Source organism: Nerophis ophidion, linkage group LG27 (assembly GCF_033978795.1).
Source record: "Nerophis ophidion isolate RoL-2023_Sa linkage group LG27, RoL_Noph_v1.0, whole genome shotgun sequence".
NCBI lineage: Eukaryota > Metazoa > Chordata > Actinopteri > Syngnathiformes > Syngnathidae > Nerophis > Nerophis ophidion.
In genome coordinates, this window is record NC_084637.1 from 27,024,194 (window position 1) to 27,032,931 (window position 8,738).

Consider the following 8,738-nt stretch of genomic DNA (forward strand, 5'->3'; position numbering starts at 1 on the left):
ACGCCGGTGACAAATGTTGCCTTTGAGCTAATGAATGAACAAATGTCCCCGCAGTAATGAAGATGGAATCTGCGTGTCACTTTAGAACCTTGTCCAGGTGATTAGATCTGGAGAGCAGTCCGGGTCTTACGTGACTAAACCAATGTTCACGCATGCGTGTAACTCACAAGCGGAGCACTGCAATAGTTTTAATAATAATAATACTAATAATAGTGGGGTTTTTTAGTACATTCTTCACATTCGCGTCTTGTTCCGCGCACGCAGCGATTCTACGTGCTCCTATGCAAACAAACAGCAGGACACGTTGAAAATGGAAAAGTGAATGTCTGATGTTGTCCACCAGGTGGGGATGTAGGCAAACAAATTGGAACCAATAGTCCTGTCTTTTTGACGGTCCTATAGGACAGTGGTCCCCAACATTTTTGTATCCGCAGACCGGTCAACGCTTAATATTTTGTCCCGCGGCCCAGGTGGGAGGGTAAGGGGGGGTGTCCTTATTTTTTTTTTTTTTCTTTGTCATGAAAAAGCGACGTTTTTGTCATGAAAATGGGAGGTTTTTGTAGTTGGTGCACTAATTGTAAGAGTATTGTGTGTTTTTTATGTTGATTTAATAAAATAAAATAAAAATATATATATATATATTTATTTATTTTTATTATTTTTTTTTTTTTAATAAAAATTAATAAAAAATTATTTTGCGACCCGGTACCAATCGGGCCACGGCCCGGTACGGGGCCGCGGCCCGGTGGTTGAGGACCACTGCTGTAGGATGTTTATTTTTGATATTAAAAATTTAAATTGTTTTGCATTAAAAAAATGAATAAGATAAATTATGTATGTATGTGTTTATATATATATATATATATATATATATATATATATATATATATATATATATATATATTCTTTGCGGAACTTTGCAGAATTCTACAGAACTCAGCAAACACATTTGGAACCTCAAAGACAATAATGTTGAATATTCAATAACATGGCAATTTCTTGCATCCAGCACACCTTACAATAGTGGTAATAAAAGATGCAACCTATGCTTAAAAGAGAAACTGTTTATTATATATCATCCAGATCTATCATCCCTCAACAAGCGCAGTGAAATCATTTCAACATGCCGCCACAGACGGAAACACCTCCTAAGTAACACATGAGCCAATCACCACAACCTACGCCTGCCTGTACCCACCCACTCTGTGCCCTATATAAACCATTGTATGTGAATGCTTCCATTAAAAATCTCCTGATGATTGAGGGAACCCCTCATGAAACAGTTCTGTAGAGATGAAGTAGTCTTGTGATTTTTCCCACACCTACATATATATATATATATGTATATGTGTGTGTATATATATATATATATATATATATATATATCCATTTCCTACCGCTTTTCCCTTACGGGGTTGCACTTTACTGACTATACAGGAAATACAATTGTTGTAAAAATGTTTCCGCCATCGTCGAGCCCCTACATAAATATAATAGTACAAATCAAGAAATAGTGAACTTCAAGTTCTTAACGAAACCATGAATGCACTTTTCTGTCCTCGCATGGGCGCTGTCACCCCAAATTTCTCCCCCCATTTACTTCCGGGGTCATGATTATTACAGATGTTTTGTTAACGCTATATTATAAAAATATAACGCTATATTATAAAAATACAGACGTTTTGTTAACGCTATATAATTTAAAAAAAATAAAAAACAATTTACAAACACAAGCTATGGGATGACATAAGAGGAAACGTGACCCCGGAAGTAAATGCGTCATCCCATAGCTTGTGTTTGTAAATTGTTTTTTTATTTTTTTTACAATGTGGCATTAACAAAATGTCTGTATTTTTCTAATATAGTGTTATATTTTTATAATATAGCGTTAACAATACGTCTGTATTAATCATAACCCTGGAAGTAAATGGGGGGGAAGGTTTTTGTAGGGGGGAAGAAATTTGGCGTGACAACGCATTCCTCTCTTTTTATCGTGGATGGAAGTAGGAAGGAGTGTCCAACACACATAAAGAGACAGGTGTCACAGCAATTATTGCAGTAGGAGGGACAACAGAACAATGGTTCCACGTTGACCAAACATCCAACAACCTTCAGGTATTTACATGTAACTTACATACTTTGTGTAATTATAACAATATTAAAACATTAGAAAATACATTATTTACATGACATGATTGACCTCGTTACATACATACAACTCATCATATTCATTCAACCACACAATGGCAATTGGAGCTCGCTTTGTCACATCCAGGACGCCTTCCAATGAGCACTTATCTGTGTGCTCTAATGAGCGCACTTCCAAGAGCCCGCCAGCTGCAATCAATCACCAGCAATCAGCGCACCTGCGGGTGATCAGAGGACCGCCTTCATCAGCCTGCACAACTGGCTATCCCGTGCCGGAACGTAACTACCCGTCTTGTATGGTAAGCCGTATTCCAAGCTACGTGCAATCCTGCTCTGTGTTTTCTCCCCCCGTCTTAATTGATTGTCTCGTGTCCTCCTTGTCGCTCCAACAGCAGACCTCCGTTCCTTGTGTGTCTTGTCTTTTCCTTGTTCCCTCTGCTTCCCTGACTGCCTCTTGGATCTCCACCTCCCGCTTGGACACGGACCTTCTACGCCTCGACTTCCTGCCTGTCTCACGGACCTCCGAGCTTGTCTTGTCTCCCTTGATCCCCTGCCTCTCGCTCAACACGACAGGTAACACTAAACGGTTAATCACCACACATAGACGCACTCGTGTACACTTTTGGATTTAGTCATAATCAATCCATCCATCCATCTTCTTCCGCTTATACGAGGTCGGGTCTCGGGCAGCCTATAGGGAAACCCAGCCTTTCCTCTCCCCAGCCACTTCGTCCAGCTCTTCTTGAGGGATCCCGAGGCGTTCCCAGTCCAGCCAGGAGAAATAGTCTTCCCAACATGTCCTGGGTCTTGCGCATGGCCTCCTACTGGTCGGACGTGCCCTAAACAACTTCTTAGGGAGGAGTTTGGATGGCATCCTGACCAGATGCCCGAATCACCTCATCTGGCTCCTCTCTACGGATGACAGAGCTTCTCACCCTATCTCTAAGGGAGAGCCCCGCCACACGGCGGAGGAAACTCATTTTGGCCGTTTGTACCCGTGATCTTGTCCTTTCGGTCATGACCCAAAGCTCATGACCATAGGTGAGGATGGGAACGTAGATCGACCGGTAAATTGAGAGCTTTGCCTTCCGGCTCAGCTCCTTCTTCACCACAATGGATCGATACAGCGTCCGCATTACTGAAGACACCGCACCGATCCGCCTGTCGATCTCACGATCCACTCTTCCCTCCAGTGCCGGCCCAAGCCTCCATGGGGCCCTAAGCAAAATTAGATTTTGCGGCTCTGGCAGTGTTGTTTACATGATCCTATTGTCAGCCTGGCATGTCTTTACAAATGAAATGTCATTTATAAAGATATGGGAGTGGCCCAGTTAAGAACATAAATAATACCAATGAATGAACGAATGATGTCCAGAGTGCCAATCCTAATCTTAAAATGTAGAAAACATTCACCTACAAGAGTGGCCTGGGGTTGAACAGTCCAATTGATAAAGCTTTGTATTTACAGTAAAAGTGTTATCTCATCAGTCTTGTACATATCCATCCATCCATTTTCTACCGCTTATTCCCTTTTGGCGTTGCGGTACATATTAGTCTTTAATTACTAGTTTCTATTTTTAGTTAATTGTTCATATTTAATGTTTACTTTGTACAAAGAGAGCGCAGTCTACTGAAGTTAAATTCCATGTGTGTTAAACATAACTGGACAATAAAGCTTATTATTTTTGGTAACAAAAACCTGAAACAGCAAAGTGCAAAAATATTTCGTAGTGCCAAAAAAACAATAAAGTACAACAATAAAATCACTTAAATATATATAAAAAGGAACAAATTCAATTGTACAAAAAACAACATCATTAAATTAAATATCAAGCAAATACTTAAATAATATTGATGAACAGAGTTACCAAAAACAAGGTAACATAACGGTTTATAAACAAATATAAAGTTACTACATATTAAAACTATGTAAATATACATAACGATGTGCAAACTATTTTTGGGGACCCAGGATGGACCGCTCGCCTGTGTATCGGTTGGGGACATCTCTACGCTGCTGATCAGCCTCCGCTTGGGATGGTTTCCTGTGGACGGGACTCTCGCTGCTGTCTTGGATCCGCTTGAACTGAACTCTTGCGGCTGTGTTGGAGCCACTATGGATTGAACTTCCACAGTATCATGTTAGACCCGCTCGACATCCATTGCTTTCGGTCCCTTAGAGGGGGGGTTGCCCACATCTGAGGTCCTCTCCAAGGTTTCTCATAGTCAGCATTGTCACTGGCGTCCCACTGGATGTGAATTCTCCCTGCCCACTGGGTGTGAGTTTTCCTTGCCCTTTTGTGGGTTCTTCCGAGGATGTCGAAGTCGTAATGGTTTGTACAGTCCTTTGAGACATTTGTGATTTAGGGCTATATAAATAAACATTGATTGATTGAAATTCAAAGGGGGTCATCTGTGCTTTAGGGAGTTCTGGAAGGTTCTCCATCTCTGTGGCCAGTGCACTTTTTATTAATTGCTTTTGGGGGGCCCCTGGTGGCCGCGGGGCCCTAAGCAAGCGCTTAGTTTGCTTATGCCTTGGGCACGGCTCTGCTTCCCTCACTCGTGAACAAGACTCCTAGGTACTTGAACTCCTCCACTTGGGGCAGGGTCTCCTCCCAAACCCCGAGATGGCACTCCACCCTTATCCGGGCGAAAACCATGGACTCGGACTTGGAGGTGCTGATTCTCATCCCGGTCGATTCACACTCTGCTGCGAACCGATCCAGTGAGAGCTGAAGATCCTGGCCAGATGAAGCTATCTGACCACATCATCTGCAAAAAGCAGAGACCTAATCCTGTAGCCACTCAACGCCCTGACTGCGCCTAGAAATTCTGTCCATAAAAGTTATGAACAGAATCGGTGACAAAGGGCAGCCTTGGCGGAGTCCAACCCTAACCGACTTACTCTGACACTGATCATACAGGGAGCGGACCACCACAATCAGACAGTCCGATACCCCATACTCTCTGAGCACTCCCCACAGGACTTCCTGGGGTACACGGTCGAAAGCCTTCTCCAAGTCCATGTAGACTGGTTGGGCAAACTCCCATGCAGCCTCAAGGACCCTGCCCAGAGTATAGAGCTAGTCCACAGTTCCACGACCAGGACGAAAACCAAACTGTTCCTGAATCCGAGGTTCGACTATCCGACCTAGCCTCCTCTCCAGTATCATTGTTGTGTTTATTATATATTATGCCGTACGTATCATGCTTTTTTGTATTTTGTTTAGCAGAGGCGTGTAAAAAAGAGAAGAAAAAAAAAATAATTGGGTGACATTCAGTCACCATTGTTTGACCGTGTTTCCGTTTACCTCCACACACACCTGGACCCGGACCAATTTCCCTCGCCAGGGTTGCAAGCAGAATTGGCTTGAATAGATGATGCATGTCCTATTGTCTGCTGCAATAAATTACCCCTCTGTTGTTTTTGCAATGCTGGACCACCGCCAGCTACCTGAATACACGCTGCTTTCTCCGCCTTTGTGTCTGCACTCGGGAAGGGGAAGATATATAAGCGCCGGACTGCTTCCCCTTACAGTAAACGCTGGAGAAAAAAAAATGCGGCGTTTACAACAAAACTATGTCGTAAAGCACATTCGCGACGTTGAGAGCGAGCACATTTGGGGATTTGTTTGCAGCCAAAAAGTCCTGATTGCATCCCCCCCTCCCCTGATTGTATGCAAAATAGTCAACAAGAGCTGTGTCTGAAATTGACCGAGCCTATTTTATGATTTTTTTTCCTCCAGCGCCGCCATCATTTCCCACAACGGTTGTCTTCAACGTGACAGTTTGAAATGAGCAAAAAAAAAAAATAAAGTTAAAACATCTCTATTAATTTGAAATGTTCATTTTTCTTCGCCCTCCGAGTCAAAACTGAGCACTTGATCTTAGTTTGTGACACCAGAACAAAACAATCAGATGGTTTCCAGCAGGGGTGTCGGACTCATTTTAGATGGGGGGCCATACAGGGGAAAAATCGACTCCCAAGTGGGTCGTAATGGTAAAATCACGGCACGATAACTTAAAAATAAAGACAACGTTTAAAGGTTAAACAAGCACATTCTGAAACTGTACAAATCCTAATAAATGGGACGGAATGGCGTAGTGGGTAGAGCGGCCGTGCCAGAAACCTGAGGGTTGCAGGTTCGCTTCCCACCTATTGACATCCAAATCGCTGCCGTTGTGTCCTTGGGCAGGACACGTCACCCTTTGCCCCCGGTGCCGCTCACACTGGTGAATGAATGATGAATGAATGATTGGTGGTGGTCGGAGGGGGCCGTAGGCGCAAACTTGCAGCCACGCTTCCGTCTGTCTACCCCAGGGAAGCTGTGGCTACTGATGTAGCTTACCACCACCAGGTGTGAATGAATGATGGGTTCCCACTTCTCTGTGAGCACTTTGAGTATCTAACGATAGAAAAGCGCGATATAAATCTAATCCATTATTATTATTATTATTATTATAATTGTGAAGAGGTGGAGCCGACGGTCCGACGGCAGGGCGGGGCACACTAAAGCCCTGCCCAAGATGGCGGCGAGGAGACTGAGATGACGACCGAGCGGAGGGGGCGGCGTACCGGGAGTGACGCGGTAATCAGATTCAGGTGCGTGGATCGCACACCGGGACACGATTAATGTATCTCCTCATACTGTATAAAAGGGGAGAAGGAGGAGGGATCGAGGCAGAAAGAGTTGGAGCGTCCGCAGCAGTGGCTGGAGAGAAGCAGACGGTAAGACGTGAGAGACGAGGAGTGGGAGCGACGACGGCGAAAAATACATCTATTATTGAAAAATAAAAGAGTAAAACCTGCTAAAAGAGATGTCCTTCCTGGGTGGTCGGTGGAACCCGCACGACGATGGCAAGAGTCGTTCACAATAATCTTGATCGTTTGTTTTTTTTACACTTACATGTTGCAGTTAATAGTATTCTATCTCTATTTGTCGTTATTTATACTTTCTGACTAAATCATGTGACAGTGTTCATCAGCATACTTGCCAACCCTCCCGAATTTCAGTACCCCTCCATAAAATCTGCCAGGGCAACCAATCTCCCGAATTTCTGCCGATTTCCACCCGGACAACAATATTGGAGGCTTGCCTTTAAGGCACTGCCTTAAAAGTCCTCTCTCACCTGAAAAGGAGACTATTATATATGTCTCCATTATCCATAGGTTTATATATAACCGATAAAGTATGCAGCCACGGAGCTATTTCTCAGCATATGTATATATACGTGTAAGTGTGTGTGTATATATATATATGTATGTATTTGTATGTATATATATGTATATAAATGATAAATGGGTTGTAGTTGTATAGCGCTTTTATACCTTCAAGGTACTCAAAGCGCTTTGACACTACTTCCACATTTACCCATTCACACACACATTCACACACTGATGGAGGGAGCTGCCATGCAAGGCGCCAACCAGCACCCATCAGGAGCAAGAGTGAAGTGTCTTGCTCAGGACACAACGGACGTGACGAAGTTGGTACTAGGTGGGATTTGAACCAGGGACCCTCGGGTTGCGCACGGCCATTCTCCCACTGCACCACGCCGTCCCTTATGTGTGATTTTTTGTGTATATATATATATATATATATGTGTGTGTGTGTCTATATATACGTGTACATGCTAAAATGTGTATATATATATATATATGTATGTGTGTGTATATATATATATATATGTATATGTATGTATGTATGTATGTATATATATATATGTGTATATATATATATATATATATATATATGTGTGTATATATATGTATATATATGTACATACACATATATGTGCGTATATATATGTGTATGTGTATATATATATATATATATATATATATATATATATATATGTGTGTGTGTATAAATAAATGTGTGTGTGTGTATATATATATATATATATATATATATATATATAAATATTCATTTTCTACCGCTTATTCCCTTTGGGGTCGTGGGGGGCGCTGGTGCTTATCTCAGCTACAATGGGGCGGAAGGCGGTGTACACCCCGCCACCGCATCGCAGGGCCAACACAGATAGACAATATTCACACTCACATTCACACACTAGGGCCAATCAACCTATCCCCAGGTGCATGTCTTTGGAAGTGGGAGGAAGCCGGAGTACCCGGAGGGAACCCACGCAGTAACGGGAAGAACATGCAAACTCCACACAGAAAGATCCCGAGCTTGGGATTGACCCCAGGCCTACTCAGGACCTTCGTATTGTGAGGCAGACGCACTAACCCCTCCGCCACCGTGCTGCCCGTATATATATGTATATATGTATATGGAATTAAACTTTTTTTTAAAAATGGCGGTGCCATCCCAGTATTTAGTCAGTGTCCCTTTGAATTCATTACCAGAGCTTCCAGTCATTTATCACCATTAGGGAATTGAGGCTAAATGCAGTGTGTGAGGGGTTAATTAGACACAACAGACGGGGTCAGAAGAGTGTGCGTGTGTGTGTGTGTGTGTGTGTGTGTGTGTGTGTCGCCCACATGTGATCATGAACGGCTTGGACCTTTTAGAAATAGGAGGCGGAATTAAATAAGGACCCTCCAGAGAAGATTTATCCGTGGGCTG